Raw genomic sequence first — 18164 nt, forward strand, 5'->3', positions numbered from 1 at the left:
TGTGGGCTCTGGGTAGTGCCAGTGTCAGAAATCCCATGTGTGGAGCTGAGGGCACAGAGCCCACGCTTCTGTCTTGATAGTGGGCAAGGTGAAAGTGGAGGACTTTTACCTTACATACAAAATTTTGCTTAAGGACCACAAAAATGTGAACGTGAGCACTCTGATAATGGGAATGCTGTGCTTCTCTCCCTGTGTGTGTGTGAAATGAGCTCAGTTGCACCAGGAAAAGCAGGTATTAGGACAAGTTTCCTCGTGGAGAGGTTGTCAAGCATTGGAAAAGGCTGCTCAGGGGAGTGGTGGAGTTTCCGTCCTTGAAATGTTCAAAAAAACGTGTGGGTGTGGCACTTGAGGACATAGTTTGGTGGTGGGCAGTTGGACTTGAAGACTCAAAGGTCTTTCCCAACATCAATAATTCCACGATTCTTTCTGAGGATGCAATATTTAGTGAGGAAAAGCTCAGAATCAGTCAAATTCTGATGTGAAAACAGATTTCCATAGCACAAGGGCTGGACCATGAAAATCACTGATAAAGTACAAAACATCCATCTGTCGTCACTGTGGGTCAGTTTTAGGCAAAATTGCATCACTTTCTTGTGCTAAGCTTTTGTCATGATCTTTTTATAACCAGGTGATTTCAGTTGGTTCAAGTCCAAAACAGAGGTGATCAATAGAGAAATTGGGCAGAAAAAAAAGGATTTTAGAACTGTCTCACAGGGGTTTCTAGTGTACTGGTTTATCTGGGTTCAGGGATGTTTTTAGAAGGAGTAATGGAATTATTCCCGGCACTGACAGAGCTGACAGCAAGAATGATAATGGAAGATAAAGGGAAGTTGGCCTTCATTTGAATAATTGGTTGACAAGTACAAAAAAAGGCAAGCAATAATTTTTAAAAATGCATATTATAAGTAGTGAGTTTGGGGATTTACAGTAGTCAATACAAAAGAAAGAGAAAAAGGTTTAAAACATTATTATTAGAAGAAAAAAAAAGTAAATGGCCTAAATGAAAAATGGAATGAGTGAAAAAATTACTGAAGTATTAACACAGCAAAATGGTCTCACAGGGAGTAGCTGGAGCTCTCTTTTAAACACGGAATATTATGCATTTCTTTTGGATTCCAGTCAGAAAATCAGCATTGCTGTTTCAGGGTGACTCTGCTGAATTGTCTGTAAGAATATGAGAATTCAAGTAGCATGGCAAATTAGGTTTATCAAAAATAAATTAAATGGAGAAATTGCACAGGTTGCAATGTCTAGACCTCAGCAATTTGTCCAGAGCAGCAATGAGATTTCAGGGCTCAAACTCACCTGTGGGTCGTAAATTTGTGGGATTTAATTAATTTTCCATCAGAACCCAAAGGAAAAGATGCTGGGAGGGAATGGCAGGTGTTCAGAAGACTTTGCAGCCACAATTTCCAGAAAATTCAGTGTAACATATTTGAACCACCAACTTCCAAGGAAGAACAGATGAGTTCCTTCCTCTGAGTTGAACTCTTGACTTCTGGAACTCAGGACTCATTGTTGACTCTCTCTCACTGCATTTTTTTTTGGTCTCCTTGAAGTGTAGCTGGGATCCAGCTGTAAAGGAGTGTGGAACAATTATAAAAACAATGATAGAAATGCTTTCTCTGCTGGATGTCTGAAGTGGGATTGGCGGTGGCTGCAAATCCGTGCTTGGAATTGGAGAAAAGCAGAGGGACCGTGGTGAAGGTGAGCTGAGTAACAAAATAAGAATGTTCAGTTTGCTGCAGTTCTTCTGGCAGCTGAACTGAACCATCAGGAGTTTTTCACTCGCTCTTAATAAACAGCACCTGGAAGAACAGGGGTGAGGAAGCAAAACTGTCATTAGAAATGGAGTTTTTTTATGTCTTTTTATCCTCTGTCCCTCCTTCTGTGCTGCAGTAAATATTGATTTGTGGGCAGGAGCAACAAGGGCTTTGCCTGTGCCCATTCTGATCTCATCAGAGGTGAGTAGGAAAGGGCAATACTTAATGACATTTTCCCCAGACTAGAAATTACTGTGGTATTAAAAAAAAAAAAAAAACCAAAAAAACAGCATTATACTGAAAAACTAAAATAGCTGTCATTGGGAATCGGCGTTAAGAGTTGTGCTGCAAAAAATTCTGGAAAGGGAAATTCTCAGAGGAGCTCTGTAAGTATCACATTAGCTGTTTAGTGCTACTGAGAACGCTTTTATTTTGTTTTTTAAACACAATAGAAGTGCATATTAAAGTGGAAGGGAGAGGAAATAGGTAGGAATTTACCTGGCAGGGTAAAATTGATGGATTTGTGGCAGGATTCTGTTGTCCTGCCCATGGAGAGCTCCAAGGCTGTGTTCTGAAAAATCATGTCAGTGGCCTGACCCTGATGCCAGTGAGGGCAGAAATGACAGGAATTTAATGTTTGTTGTAGGGTTCTTGTGTTGTTTTACACACCCCAGGCCTCCTGGGCTCTCATCCTGTGAAAGTTCATGGCAAACAGAGCATTCCAAGCCCATGTACTGGGCAGGGAATAGCTCATCTGTCAGCAGTGGAGAATGATCCACGTCAGGCTGTGACACTTGGCAATTGGATAAATGGAAAAGTCTTGCTTAGAGCAGGGGATGTTTCATCTGTGTAAATGTCACAGCTGGAATTCTGGGCTTTGGGAAGGTCAGGTTCTCACCTGCTGCCTGTGTGACCTCACACAATGCCAGGGAGAAGTTCAGTCTCACACCTCAGATGCTCAACACGGCTCAAAGAGCCAAACACAAGAGCAGCACTCTCAAAACTTCCTGATGGAGGATGTCATCTGCTCTGGGATTTCTGTCCAAACCCACTTACATCCATCCCTGTGAGAGTGGGGAGGCCCTGGAATAGAATTCCCAGAGAAGCTGTGGCTGCCCCTGGATCCCTGGGAGTGCCCAAGGCCAGGTTGGACGGGGCTTGGAGCAGCCTGGGACAGTGGAAGGTGTCCCTGCCATGGCAGGGGTGGCACGGGATGAGCTTTAAGGTCTCTCCTAACCCACACTTTTCTGTGATTCTGTGCTCCTTAGAAATCTCAGGTTTATATCTTAACCAGGTTCCTTATCTTTGTCAGGAATGACAAATTGAGGGAATGTCCAGTTGGCTGCACACCTCACTTTGGTGTCAACGCAAAATGTGCAAAATGCATCCACAAAGATGGATTTGCTTTAACAAAGGCTTCAGAGCCACATTCACGAGAGCACTTGGGCCAGTACTTTATACTGGTACTCAGTTTTTAAGAAAAAAGAAAGAGATTTGATGTAAAAAGATACTTAGGTGTAAACTTAGGTAGGCTGATGTTAAATCTGGGCAGGTGTCCAGCTCCTGTGCTCATCAGTCCCCAGGTGCCACCAGAGCTGTTGCACTTCACTGGGTTTAATTTTCCAGGGAAGCACATCCTTGTCTCCCAGCAGATCTTTGCTTCAGCTGGGCTGAAACTTGGGGCTGGTGCCCATCTTTGTGTGTGAACCAGCTCAAACTTTTAACTTTTAATAATCATTCAAAAAAAAAAAAAAAAAAAAAAAACCAAAAAAAAAAAAAACAGATCAGGAACCAACCTGGAGAGTTTTACTGCTGCCTGGATCAGGAGATCCAGCGCTCAAAACCAGTAGTCAGGGTATTGGTGACTTCTCATGCAGGGGTAGGATCTGCATCCCAGCAACCTTGAGAAGTTAGTGAAGAAGGAAAGATAAAGCCACAGTAAAGTTCATTAGGTAACACTTTTTTTTCTGATGCATCGTTAGATGCAATTAAATTTTTGGCAGGAGCATTGGTATGAAATGTTTTGTCCAGAAGGTTATTGTAGCTGGAACTGAGGCTGGATGGCCAAACAACCATTGTCATCAAAACAGGGGGGAGAAAATCTGGCTGCTTATAGAAATGCAAGGCAAAATGCTGATCCCAGTGGGAATCCAGGCTGGATTCCTGCCGGAGATGGAGTTCCTGATCCTGCCGTGTGTGAGGGTGGAAGAAGCTGGAGGTACAAAGTGCAGATGTGGTTTTATTCCAGCAGGAATAGACATTGTTCTTCTATCATGTGAAACATTGAATTCAACCATCCTGCATTTTACAAAAAAAACCCCAAAAAACCCAAAACAACAACAAAACAAGCCAGACCATGCCAAAAACAAACCAGCCAGGAAAATGCGGGAAGGCAACACTTTATTTCTGCAGGGCGTTAAATCACAGACTTTTTATCAAACATAAATTTTGCATTTCTTACCTGACTGCAGCAACAGTCACACTGGATAACAAATTGTGCAGATTTGCTTTTGGAGACTATTTCCCCCCCCTTTTTTCTACCACAGTTGTGTCTTTTACAGAAAGCTGGTTAAAATGGCAATACTTTGAAGAGAGGATGTGGTTGCGACTGTTTGCCCCCATCTTTGAGGAGCCTGGGGAGTTGTTTGTGGCCACCCAAAGCTCTGCAGGGCTGGCTCAGAGCTGCTGCTCCTTGTGCAGCCGGGTGTGAAGGAAGTGAATTATGGAGCTCAGCTTCTTGTTCTCTGTTAAACATTTCAAAAGGAGGCTTGGCTGAGCAGGGTGGGCTCTTCTTGCCCTTGGAAGGAGAAAGTGTCTCTTGTCTTAGATTCATGTTGAGTAATTAGTTTTCTTCAGACCAAAGAATAACTAATTCATTGTAGTTTATCTCAGTAAAGGGTCATACAAAGGCTTTGCTGTTTTCTGAGAAGTTGTTACAAAACAAGACAAATACATCCTCCAGCTGAAACACAGCTTTGTTCAGAAGCTTCAGGACCTCTCGTGGATTTGATTTAAGGGTCCATCCAAGCCCTCTGCAGAGCCCTGGTGAAGAGCTGAGTTTAATAAAGGAAATCATCAAGGCCCTGCACAGTGGTGGGAGGCTCTGAGGCTGATAAACAAGCTTTGCTTGTCCTTTAGATGTGGTTTGTGAACAACATCTTGCTTTCCTTTCAGTGCAATAAAGGGGAGGTATCAAAGGGTTCCAGGCGTTTCCCCTGGCTGCCAGGCTAATTAACCAGAGTGGAACTCTTTGTGTCATGGCTTGAGACTTCACTGATCATATTTGTCAAGGCAGATCAGCAGAGGATTTTTGGCTGGTTTATTTTTTGGCTTTTTACTGAATTAAGGTTGATGGAAGTGAAGCATGTCCGGGTTTGGGTGGTTTGTCCCTTCCATGTGCAGGGATGGACGTTCTCTCACCTCTCTGCCGCTCCCCCTGCCAATCCACTGTTTATTTTCACTAATCTTCCGAAATATGATTCCAAACAGCTCCAAACCAAATAGCTACATGAATGTTACCTCAGAAACACGAGTCTGTTGTAAGAACACAGAAGGATTAAGGGAGACAGAATTGCAGCAGGAAAGGGGCTGAAGATTGAGCAGCCAGGAGTGTTTCCCTCAGAACTGACACCATGTCTTGTGCCACAAACTTGCTTTTCCAAAATTTCTGGGGAGAAGAAGAGAATGAACTGGCTGTCATTTAATTCACCTCAGTTATTTACAATCTGGTAAGGAACTTACCCAACAAACCACAAGGTATAAAAAATGTCCCTTGCAGTTTGGTCCCTCCTAAAGGACATGTCATCCATACCATCTTATCAGCCAAAAAATTATATATATTTATATAGATATACCTGTTTCTTGGAAAGGTCATCTTTGCTGAAATGTTAATTAAATGTTGGTGCTGTTAAATATTAATAGACTAAAGTTCAGCTACAAAAAGTCTTTATCTTGGTTTCATTGTAAATACATTTTTAGTGCTGTGTCCTGAAGATTCTTGTGGATAAAAAAATTTCCTTTTAGTTTTCTTCATCTCAAGTTGCTGCTCCTGGGAAAAGCAGGCCCATAAGTTAGTGCTGTAGCAATAAATTTAAATTCTTCTAAGCAGGAATTCAGACCCAGCAGTGCTGCTACAGAAACTCTTAATAAATTAAACACATTCATTGCACTTTACCAGATTATTAAAACACTTAAATATTATTAGCTGGGTTGCCTGAGAGCAGTGGGCTTCTCTGCATGGGAATGTGTGGAGGGAAAAGCTTCCAAAAAGTCCCAGTAGGTGGAGGACGCTCAGTGATTCTCTCAGCTTATTCCTCTCTCCTTTCTGAATTCTCTGTGTAACAGCCTGGATTTTTTCCTGAAATTAATTGTTTTAATTATGGCAAATGGTTTGAATGGCTTCTGTGTGAGGGAAGAATTAAAACTCTGGGACAGTTTAGTGCAGAGAGGGGACATAAAGAGGGCACACGATGGAGATATCCCAATAATGAATTGCCACACACAAAAAGTAAATCTGGCACTTGCACTTAGCCTCTCTTATAACACAGGAACCAGGGGACTTGTAATGAAAGAGAAAGGCAGTGGAATGAAAGCCCTTAAAGAAAATAAATATTTATGCAAATGCATAATTAACCTGTGGAGTGAATTCCTGCAGGAGTGGAGTGAAGCCAAGAGCTGTGTGGGGTTCAGGAGAGGATTAGGGGTTTCTGTGGATAATGGGAACATCTGGAGTCATGTTGGATGGTGTGGGAAGAGTGAAGGGACTTCAGGGACAGGGAGGGAGGGTGTAAACACTGAGGAAAATGGCACTGGCAGCACAAGCCTGGCTCAGGAGGGAGGAATTTCCATAACTGATCATTTCACTCAGGTAAATGCCACTGTGTCACTTATTTCAGGAGGAGATTGGGCTGGGACAATTACATTCCTGTGCTCATTTTACCCCAGCTGAGCCAAGAAAAGAGGTTTGAACATCAGGGAGAAACACTTCCAGAGCAAACCAAGTGTTTTCTGTCCTGTGCACTTGTTATCCCAGCATTCCTAACGAAAGGCAGAATAAATAAATAAATAGAGTTCATCTTTGGGAAGAAGATGAGTTTTCCAAGTCAGCTGAGATGGGGTGTGATGGGAGCTGTGTGGTGGCAGCACTGCTCAGTCCCTGTCCCTGCTGGTTTGCCCATCCAGTTTTTCAGTGCACCCACACTTTCTGAGGCGTTAATGTTTGAAATCCTGCCATAACACAATTTCTTCAGCCATACATTGACCACAGTTCACTGACTTAATAAAATAGAGCATGTTCACTTTCCTTGTCAGGGTCTCTGCCAGTGTTCTGGAGACCACGGATATTGATGACCCACATGAAATTATTATTTAGCCTATTTTCCCCTTTGCTAATAACAGCATTATCCAAACCAGCTTCCCAAAACTGTTGGAGTCCAGGACATCCCTCTGGCTGCCCTGGCTGGCTCCAGACCCTGGCAGGGGGCTCAGAGATATTGGCATGAAGTCAAAAACACCTGTGGCTTCCATTTTAGCCCATGGAAAAAGCTGCCAGCTCTGTATGAGGAATTACAAGCCACAAGGGTTTGAGTAGTGTGGTAGTTGGATTAACACAGGGTGAAAAAGTGGAATTTTGGGGTTTTTTAGAATGTGGTTCAGGGGTACAAGGTAGAGGGATTTGGGTGTGTCCTGGCCTTCTTCTCCTTCTCCTTGCCCTCCATGTCTTGCTGTGATGGTGACACTTTTCTGTTGGTTTAAGGTACAGACACACTGTCCAACAGAAATGACAGACATTGGCACGTTATTGTAAACGTGGCACACGTAGGTTTTGGTATAAAATGTGAACATTGCCCTGAGGGCAGACAGAATGCCATGGCCGACCTGCTGGACAGAGCTCAGCAGGGCAGAGAGAGAATATTCGAGATAAGGGAAAATAAACAACCTTGAGAAGCCGATCCTATGCATTCAGACTCCTTTGGCTGCACAGGCTGGGAAACGAGGACTTTTACATTCTTGGGGTCATCCCTACACACAGAGATACACAGACTCTGAGATCCACCCAGCACATGCAGGGAATTGTTCCCTCCAAACACAGATGTTGTGGGAATAGAGCAGACACGTGGCAGGCTGGATTTCCATTTCATCCATTAACCTTTCCAGAATCTCTGCCAGAAGGTGCCTAAGGTATTTTGGCCTCTTTATTGATGGTCTTCATTAACCCACTTGCCTGGGAAGGATTTTTTAAGATCAAAGCAGGAATTCCACCTCAGCACAGACAGACCTCCCAAAAGGCTTCTCATTCACACTCAATTGATTCTGTGGCAACCTAAACGTTTCCCAGCCCATTTCTTTGTGACCTGTTTCATTCCAGGTGATGTTTGAAAGCTCTGAGATGTGCCAGAGATGATCTGAAGTAGGTCAGGAGCTGCCCCACTGCTGCATGTCTGCACTGCAATTGGTGTTACTCCTCAGGTAACACAATGCCCGAATAACAGCATTTTCTGTAAAGCAAATATTTTAACTTGAAGCAACAAATTACTTCTGTGGTGGAAATTAAGACAAAATCTGACTCATCAGTTTAAAATAGTCTTGCTTTTATTCTGCAGGGTTTTTCTTTATGGTTCAGAGTGTTAGGATAGTTAGAAACTAGACTTTCTTGGAGCAAAAACTTTCCTGATCTTGAAATGTCTTGATTTTAGGCATGATAAGAAAAACTTAGTGAAAACTCCTTCCATACTTCTTGTTTCTGACCTGTGTGTGCGAGACATTGGAACAGACCCTGTGAGGACCTTCCCAGCACAGGGCTCCCTCCTGTTCTTGCTCTGCTGGGTCTCCCATCCTCGCTCCAGGGAGGTGCCCACCCTCATCCTGCCTGGACTGCCCCCCTTTGGATTCCCCTTTGCAGGGGAATATAAAGTTGTTAGATATTTACTGTTGCTAGAAACACACTATTAGTAGATATTTGTTGCCCTGATTTTTAAAAGTGTCAAGTTTTCTTTTATTGTTCTTTTGAAAGCTTTAAAATTCTCATAAAACGTCTTTAGCCTTCTGATAATGTTTACATATTTGAGAGTCAGAGTTCCCACACAATTTCATGTATAAATAGAATAGTTTATGCATTTCTCTGTGGGTGGAGAGAAATGATTGATTGATCTTTGGACCAGTGTGGTTGGAGAGGTGGTAATTCCACCCTCCAATCCACAGTCACCTTAGAATTCCATAAATACCAGATGTGTGAATAAAACTGGCTCTTTTTCTCTTTTGAACTTACCAAGTTTCTGTGTACTCATTTAGTGTCCAATAGTGACAGATATTTAGTATAGAGACTCAACAAGGTAGAGGCCTTGTCAAGCCTCTAAAGGAGGGGAATGATGCCTGAGAATTTGAGCTTTTCTATTTCCATCTCTCTGTAACCCTGCAGTTCTTCAGTGTGTAACTCTGAACTCCACACCCAGTGTCAGCTGCTGCTTCCCCATTTGGGGCAGACACAACAATTCCTCTCCAGGCCTGGCAATCAGGGACACCTCACTGCCTCGGGCCAGAGAGATGGAAACAAAAGGGAGCTGGGGGAGCAAACTGGGGGTCAATGACTTCATCACCTGAAGCTGGAATTGGAGGATTAACCCCCAATATGCAAATGTTAAGGACCAAATTTATAAAAGTGTGCAAACCTGTGACCCATGGTCCATTTTGGGTGTAGCCCCTCGGGGCGTGGTCTGCCTTGAATGTACCTGAAGGCCCTTCAATAAACAGAACTGCTTTTTATTCCCTTCACTCTGCCTGGCCTCTGTTTTTAGGTAGCTCCAAAAGGCATCACCTTGTCTGGAATAGGTGCCTTTAAACTCCAGGGAGTGCTGGTTAAGAGCTGCCACAAGCAGCCCAGCACCTCCTCGTTCTGAGTTCTATTTATTGTGGCCTGACGTTGTCTGAGGGAGCGTGCAGGGCTCAGAGCTCCTTTGGAGCATTGTCTTCTTCAAACCCATCTTTAATGTGCTCTTTGTTTGAGAGCTCCCTTTGTAATTTAGTTGGAGCTGAATTATGAAAGGATCCTGATCTAAATGAGTCACCGTCCTGCTAGAAAGAATGTGACAAATATTAAATATTCTTGTGTCGCTCGCAGATCTGAAAGCAAATCCATTCTTTCCCTTTAATGTTGTTCCTGCCTTTATATTCTGATGATTCATCCCACATTATGGTGCCAATTTTTCCCCCCTTCTTCCCAAAGCTAACAGGTGTTCCTTGGATTTGCCTCATCTGTTAAGAATCACTGTTGAGTCCAGCTGGAAATTTCCCATTCAGGAGCCCCTGCACTGGGCCTTGTGCACCTGGGTCCAGCATTCCCAGTCCAGCCCAGCGTGGAGCTGGGCCTGGCTGGTCAGGGCTCAACAGCTGCTGCAGCAGATCCACATCATTGTCTGGGCTGGATTTACTGCCCAGAGCCCAGGGCTCTTGTACCACATTATGGAAATGCAACTGCTCCTGCCCTGAGACGGTGTTTGCTGTGGGAGAGTGGCTAAAAGCAGATATTCATCCAAAATTGTTCCCTTTTCTAAAAGGATCAGCACTCCACAACAGTAACACCAACTATCCTTAGGCAAGAGTTGGGGTTTTTTTTTGCAGCTTGGTGAAAGCTTGTTTTAATAAGGCTACATTGTCCAAACTCTCATCTTTTTAAATGAAAATGTTCTGCCAGATTGAGATGGATGAGTAAATGATGAAAATCCAGCACACGTACAAGTTCTGCTCAGTCCTGCCTTTGGCAGGCAGTGGTTCCACACATTTGAAACCATCACGGGCAGCAGAACTGTCCCCATTTGGTGGGAAGTGCCAAATGGCATTGGACAAATATTAATTCGATTGTAGTGCAATATTTTATTTGCAAGATGTTCAGACCTAATTAAAAAATATTTTTGACTTACTAAAATACCTTGAAAAACATCAGCCTTCTTTAATTGGAATCTGATAAACCAAGAAGCCAGAGCAGTCAGCCCTGTTTTAATCTGATTCTGTAGAAGTAGAAATTGTTGCAATGCTGAGTAAAGGAAGAGTAGAAAAAATATGTGAATGCATTTTCTATTTTAATCTCTTTGATTTGGTTCTAATCTGAATATATTCAATTTTCTTCTGAAAATGCAGGGAAAATTTAACAGGGAATGGTAATATCAAGTTACCCTCATTTTGTTACACTGATCTTGTGACAAAAATACCATTTTTGTTATTGCCTGTCATTGTAACATTTCACCTCATTTATTAAAGCTGTTAGCACCTTGACTTATATAACATTGTAAAGAATGCACAGACAAAGTCTTGCCTAAATTCCTATTTTCTCCTGGAAAAAGAGATATATAGAAGAGTTGGGAGAAGTTTTAAGAGTCAAGTCTCCATGCACAGCAGTGGCTGGGGTGGCACCACTGCTTTGCAAGCTCCTTTCCAAAATAAAACCCCTGACAAGGTTAATTAGAACCAGGAATGTTTCACTGTGGGTTCAGCACTGCTGAAATGCGCTGATTCAGATGAGAACACTGTCAGGCTTCCTACTATGGCTGATTATCTAGTCCTTAATTATTATATAAATCAATTCAGGATAAATAAGACCTTCTTGGAGTAATGGCTCGCTGCCATTTGTGATTAATATTTCATTAGGCACGAAGCCATCAAAGCACTTAAGCAGGTGCTCAATTTTAGCCACTTTAGTCAATTATACTTGGAATTAGGCATATGTTCCCAGGCTTTGCTTGACTGGACTGTTCCCCAAAGCTGAGCTGACCTTTACCTTTGTCATTAACATCAGTGAACAGTTTCTCTCTGTGTACCATCAAGGAGTAAACATAAGAAATTCGCTCGTTCTGCTCACAAATGAAATGTTGTCACCATTTCCAGGACTCTTTTGTCATCCTTCCATATGGTTGAGAGGATGCTTTTCCCCAAAGCCTTGTTTTCCTTTGTATCCTTTGACTCTCCAGGTGGCAATCACGTTAATACACTGAATTATCAGCCTTTAGAGACAAGAGCCAACGAAAAGTTTGTGCTGCATATTTTTTGTTTTCCTTGTAGTAAACATATTAAAATAACTGTTGTAGCTTTCCCATAGTCCAGCAGAAAAATCTCACCATTATCTACTTAATGCGCTGGTTTTTGCATCACCAACAGGTTTTTACACCTCTTCTAATGACTTCTTTTATTTGCCAGTATTTTGAAAGATAACCAAAAAATCGTGGGCTAATAATGCCAACCTGAAGTCTGGGATCAGTTTTCCATGATTTTTCCAGCCCTTTGGTGGTGGGATCTGCACAGGAGAACAGGGAATGAGGAAGGCTGGATGTGTCAGAGACACATCTGTGAGACAAGTTTATGAGCTCAGAAAACTCTTATTTACGCTGACATTCAGTTAAGTTTCTTTGTTACCTTTCTCACTGCAGATGAATAATTTCCAAAGCTTCTGTTCTCATTACAGATCTAATTTTGACTTCTTTGTGCTTTGGAAAATTCCAGTGTTGCCACATCTCAGTTTCCTTGATTTTCTCTCTCCTTTCCAGGACGTTGTTGGAGAGACTTGTCCTCTGTTTGTGCTTCCACCCTCTGTGCTCCTGCCCTGCAGCTGCTGTTCCCAAAGGTGTCAAAGTGCCTTTCAGGGGACACTCAGTAACATATGGACCCTGATGTCCATTTTAAAATGGACTGAGGTTCAGAAAAGCAGCATAATTGATTTGTAATTGTGTTGCAGGGCTGGAAAGGGAAACACAAGACAACAGCTGAAGTTGCAGATGGAGGATTTGTCCATGAAATGATTTCACTGAGGTCACAGGCTGATGGCACTTGATGGGCCAGGATGTGCTTGCTGCAGCCTTAGTGGGTTGGACTCCTTCTGGGAGGAGGATGATTGCTTTGGAAAACGTTGTCCAGTTTTATTTGTGAGCAGCAAAATCCCCACAGAAGTTCAGGCAAATCTGAGGGAGTTGCTGGATTTGTCTGCTGGAGAAAGAAAAAGGGAGTGATCTGAAATTTGTAGGATATCTGGACCTTGATTTCCCTATTGTGTGCTGAAGACTTTGCCGTCTGAAGTGAAAGATCAAAATATTTTGTGGTCAGCAAGGAAAACCTTCAGCTTTCATGGCAACTGTAAATATTAGAGAAATATCAATCACGGTTTTCAGAAGTGTCAATCTGCTGAAGTTATATCCATGGTGGACTGTGGGACTTTATTGTTGAAATCTATTTAATAACCAGCATGAATTAAAAGGTGGAGGCTCAATAGGAGAAAGAGAAAGTAGGAAACGGTTTAATATGAGTAAAGAGTAGCCAAAGAGGCAGGTGGTGTGACCTGGATTTGGTGGTTTATTTGGATTCTTTTTTTTTGGTTCTTTTTTCCTTCTGTCATTAAACTATGAAAGAAGGGTTTGATAATTTGCCAAAAGTTCCTGAGTTTTATTTGGATTTCATGCGAGATTTTATATTCCCATAGTTTGGATTTCCACTTGTGAGACATTACAAAACTGAAGTGTCTGAATGGGGTAGGTGACAGAGACAGTAAAAAAATAACCTCAGGTGATTTGTGTGAGACTTCAGAATTTGCTTTAAATACACTAATTGTTTTTTTCTCAAAAGACATGAAATGTTTGATTTCTGTAGTCCTTCTGGCAAATGTCTGGCATTGTGTTATTCCATTATTATGTTGTTGATAATTTTTATGATTATGAGGGAGGGTTTAAGAATTAATTTCAGAGCTGCACTTGAAGATGTGAGCTGGTGTTTTCTCATTCACAGGTGCTGCATGTAACCACACAGCAAAGGCAGCCTGGCTGAACCCATCCATCTGGAGAGCAGGAGAACTCTGCTTGGTTTCAGCTCACCTTCATAAATCCTTTCCTGATGAAATCAACCCAAAATTCACAAAAATCAATGGGAAATGGAAAATGATTAGCAAAAATAAGCCCAAATTTCCCCTTGTAGTTGATCCAAGGCAGAGTTTTGAGCTGGCTCCAGTTCCCACAGGGTCTGTTCCTGCTGGGGACATTGATCCTTTGATATTCCCATCTCTTTGTCTTCCTTCTTCATCTCAGAACAAAGTATTGTGTTCTTCAACTTTGACCAAAGAGATTGGCAATGGGACAGGAGGAATAATCTTACCTGTCCAAGGCTCATTAATACTCCCAAAAATATGCTCTAAATGAGACATTTATACAAATCAATATACATTAAAATGTATGGGGAGCCAAGGCAAGCCAAGCAGAACTTGTTCTTTAATCTTCATTAAAAATAAAAGATTAAAAATTTATCTCTTCCTTCCTAATGCAGAGAGGTGTGGTGAAGGGAATGTGACCCAAAGTTTTAATGGAGCAGCACTGAAATTTTATTATCTGTTCAAAAAAGGATTTTCAAAATGAAAAAAAAAAGACAGTACACTTCTAAAAAGCAGCAAACAAGCAAACAAAAGGGCTTGGGTTTGTGGTTTGGTTTATATTATAAAGGGGCAGTATTTCCAGAGGGAGACAGGCAGTTCTTGGGAAAAATTGGGATTTTTAACTGTGGGCAGGCTAAGCTGTGTCCCCACAGCAGCATTTCCCTTTTTATCTCTGCATCTGGAATGTGCTGCCTTCCACACCCTGGACTTGTTTGGTTACAAATGTCAGGGAGAATTCTGTGCATAAACACGGAAATTATATGCATGGGGAGAGGAAAATGAAAGGGATTGAGGGGAGGGTTGGGATGTAGTGAGGTTGAAGGCCAGCTTGGATGGGGCTTGGAGCAGCCTGGGATAGTGGAAGGTGTCCCCATGGCAAGGGTTTGGAACTAGACAATCTCTCAGGTCCCTTCCAACCCAGGCTATTCTGTAATTCTCTGAAAAAAAGCAGGATTCTGGTGTCCATCCACCCTCTGCTCCATTTGGGTTACACTTTTTTGCCCTTTTGTGTGGCAGCACATTTCTCTCTCTCTCAGGATTTTTATAAAGGTGCACAGAGAGAAGTGAAAGAAAAAACAGTTTCTATTTCTGCTCCTTGTTTTTCTCTTGTGGAATGTGTTTAGAAAATTGTTTACCTAGAGCAAATGCTTAGTTAAATCACGGTGGATTATTTGGGCCCGGTGGCCAGTCGGATCCACCTGTGTCTGGACTCTGGAGAACAGGGTCACGAGTTGTGAGTGAGTTAGATATGATAGTTAGAGAAAGTAGCATACAGTTTTTAATATCCTCTTTTATATAGTATATTAATGTATCATAGCATAATTATAATAAAGAAATCATTCAGCCTTCTGAAATAAGTCAGACGTCATCATTCTTCCCATTGGGTTCGCCAACATCTACAACACTTTTGTTTTTTGCTGTCCCCTTGATAGGGCAGGGCTGTGAATTTCTGCATTTACTGTGTCACTGCAGTCACCCTCATTGCACCAAAAGCAGAAATCAGTCCTTCTGTGGGCCCTACAAGGAGCAGAAGAGGACTGCAACTTTTATTTCCTTTATTCATACAGAATTTTTAAGTGCTTTTGGTGTTTTAGGTGTGATCAGCTGAAGTGATTTGCAGTTGTTACTGATCTCCCTTTTTTATCCCAGCACTCGCCATGGGTATGTATAAACAGAGCAGAGCTGGGCTTTCAGCTTGAGGTTCAAGGACCTTTTGTGTCTAAAAGCTGCTACTCTTACCCATTAGTCCAGCACGTTATTTATTCTTGCAGATAAGCTTCTTTCTTCTTTCCCATTTCTTAGGACTTGCAACAGTTTGCAGGAGTTTCAGGGCGAGCGTGAAGAACTCCGTGTCGGAAGGGCAGGAGATGCTTTGTAGTGCTGAGCTAGAGCTGCTTTCCAAGGAGTTTATTTTCTGCAGAGATTCAGACTAAAGAGAGGGCAGAGAAGCCATGCTGGCAATTGGGATAAATCCTTGGCAACTCTGAGGATTACAGTCCTCAGGAGCTCAGGTTGTAACTTCCTCAGAAGTTACAGTCCCACTGACAGGACAGGGAGGGCAAGAGGAGGAGGAGCAGCAAAGTTTCCCTGGTTTTTTCAGGCAGGAAGACAACCCCACTTTCACCAGGAAGTCGAGTGGATTTACAGCTCATTTGGGTCTTTAGGTTTTGGCTGCTTGGAGCTTGATCCTTGGGGTTTGGGAGTTGAAACAGAGACATCCAAGTGTGGCCACTCCTTTCCAGTCCTTCCTGGCTTGGATTTCCTCTGCCTCTCCGTTTTAATTCCATGTTTCTTAATTTTAAATTCATTATTTGATACAGGTTTTAGAGACACTAAACCTAAGGATGTTAGAAAAGGAAAAAGATGTTTCAGCCATATTTTGCATACAAGTGGGTAAAACCATCAGCACATATCCCTTCTTTTATGCACTGGATTATTTTTCACGGTTTTTTTCCCTGTCAACAACTCAAGCATCTGGGGTTTTCTCCAGTTAAAGGCAGGTTTGGACTGTCACTGTGCTTCTTATCCTCTAAAAATGTTAACTAAAAGCCGAGCTAGTCTGGCTATTAACAGGGTGCAGAATTGAGCCCAACTTGTAAGGAAAATGGATGGAAAATATCTGCTCTGAGGTTTTGCACTGCCCAAGATGTCCCTGCTTTAGCTGTGCAGCTGATCCTGAGAACACTGAGCAACCTCAGCTCCTCGGCACTGAAGGCTGAGGAAAATCAGCTCTTTCATTCTTCCATGTTTAGGACAAATTGATTAGATTTGAGACAGATATTTTCTTTCCTCCAAGTGATTTAGCTGCTCCCTGAATGTCTGGAGAAGTCCCATGGAAGGAGTGAGTGTTTTTGTACTTACAGTGATTGTTTTCATGCTTCCAGTGATTGATTTCATACTTCCAGTGGTTGTTTTCATACTTCCAGTGGTTCTCGTGGCAAATGAAATGGGATAATTCAGGGTTTAGCCCTCACCTGGGTCACTGCACTTCTCTTGTTAATCCATTTTAGGGGTGAAGGTGCTGCCTGTGTGTGATTTTCATATCCCAGCCCCCAAACTCAGCAGTCCGTTCTCCTCCCTCTGATGGTTTCAGTGCTATCAGAAGCCAGCCCTATGATTAAACACTGCTGCAGCACATTCCTCTTGCTTTGATTGTGCTGTCTGTCATCCTGGTGGAATTAAGGGATGGATTGTGGGATAAGCACAAACCTTGGTGTGTTCCATGGAGTGAGCTCCTCTGCCCCATCCTGCTCCAGTCCTCCTTTTTTTCCCTCCTATCAGTATTGAGGGATACGAGGGAAAAAGACAAAATATTCCTGAAAGCTTCAAAGATTCAGCCCCTTCCAGGATTTTTCCCATAACTTTGTGGGTTTTTTTTTCCCTGTTGATTTGCCCAGGAGTGGGGAAAGATCAGGCAATGTAAACATTACTGAATGCTATGGAAATTGCTCTGGGTTCTCTGAAATCCAAAGAGATTCAGACTCTCAGCATCCTTTAAGGGTTGCAGAAAATGAATTTTGAGCAATTAAGCTGTGAGTAATCGAATATGTTTTTCTTCAGAGTCAAGAGATGTAGGTGAGTGTTTGCTGGGAAGCAGAGCAGAAGGCAGCATGCAAAACCATGGAATTTCTCTTGGAATTTAGTTCTGAGAAAGGCAGGTGGGCAAGGTAAGCTCTGAGGGTATAAATAAAATTCAGGTGATTTGCATGAGACTTCAGAATTTGCTTTAAAGACACTAATTGATTTTTCTTTTGCAAAAAAAGACATGAAATATTTGATTACTGTAGTTGATCTACTAATCTCTGCTTAACACTCAAGTTCAGGCTGGCAGGGGGATGATGGTTTGCAGTGTATCTTGGAATTTTTTCTTTTAGGAGGGAATCAGATCCTTCTCAGTGCATAATTTGCTCAAACCTGAATTTATATATTATGTTTATATAAACAAATATATAAAACAAAAAATATAAATATCTAATATATATAATAGACAATATATCCATTAAGTATACATATAAAACACATATGTACATATATATATATATATATCTAAAATATATATATATAAATATGTAGGGCTTTTCCTTAGAAAATCCATCCCCAAAGTGACAAAAAATATAATTACAGCACCACCATTCCTTTCAAACTGTTGTGCTAAGTAGAACCATTATCTGTGAATATTGAGGGATTTTATTTACCCCATCATGTAACATTTGACCACTATTGGCTGATACCTTCACTTCAATTACTGCAAATACTGGGGGAAGGAGCAATTTTCACACAAGATGAATTTTCAGAGCGGTGAGAGATTGTTTGATGTCCAGATTTTCTGCTTGAGGATGCTCCTTGCTTATTGTTTTCCATAAAAAGAGGCTCTGCATGAAGCACTGCTTTAAAAAATAGTAGCACGGGAATGGAAAAAAATTAATAGTCTTTTTTATATATATTATCAAACTGTGATCATATGCATGTGGGGGCAAAATAAATTTCAACATTAAACTGCTCAG

General features: G+C 41.9%; 1 long non-coding RNA gene across 1 annotated transcript in view; it reads left to right on the forward strand.

Annotated features, from left to right (window-relative positions):
* Nucleotides 1-18164, forward strand: part of LOC137479714 (uncharacterized) — a 263044-nt gene that overhangs the window by 67889 nt on the left and 176991 nt on the right. The window contains exon 7 of the long non-coding RNA XR_011002460.1: nt 9985-10268. This is a non-coding gene — a long non-coding RNA (uncharacterized lncRNA). The remainder of the gene's footprint in view (nt 1-9984; nt 10269-18164) is intronic.

Source organism: Anomalospiza imberbis, chromosome 10 (assembly GCF_031753505.1).
Source record: "Anomalospiza imberbis isolate Cuckoo-Finch-1a 21T00152 chromosome 10, ASM3175350v1, whole genome shotgun sequence".
NCBI classification, from domain to species: domain Eukaryota; kingdom Metazoa; phylum Chordata; class Aves; order Passeriformes; family Viduidae; genus Anomalospiza; species Anomalospiza imberbis.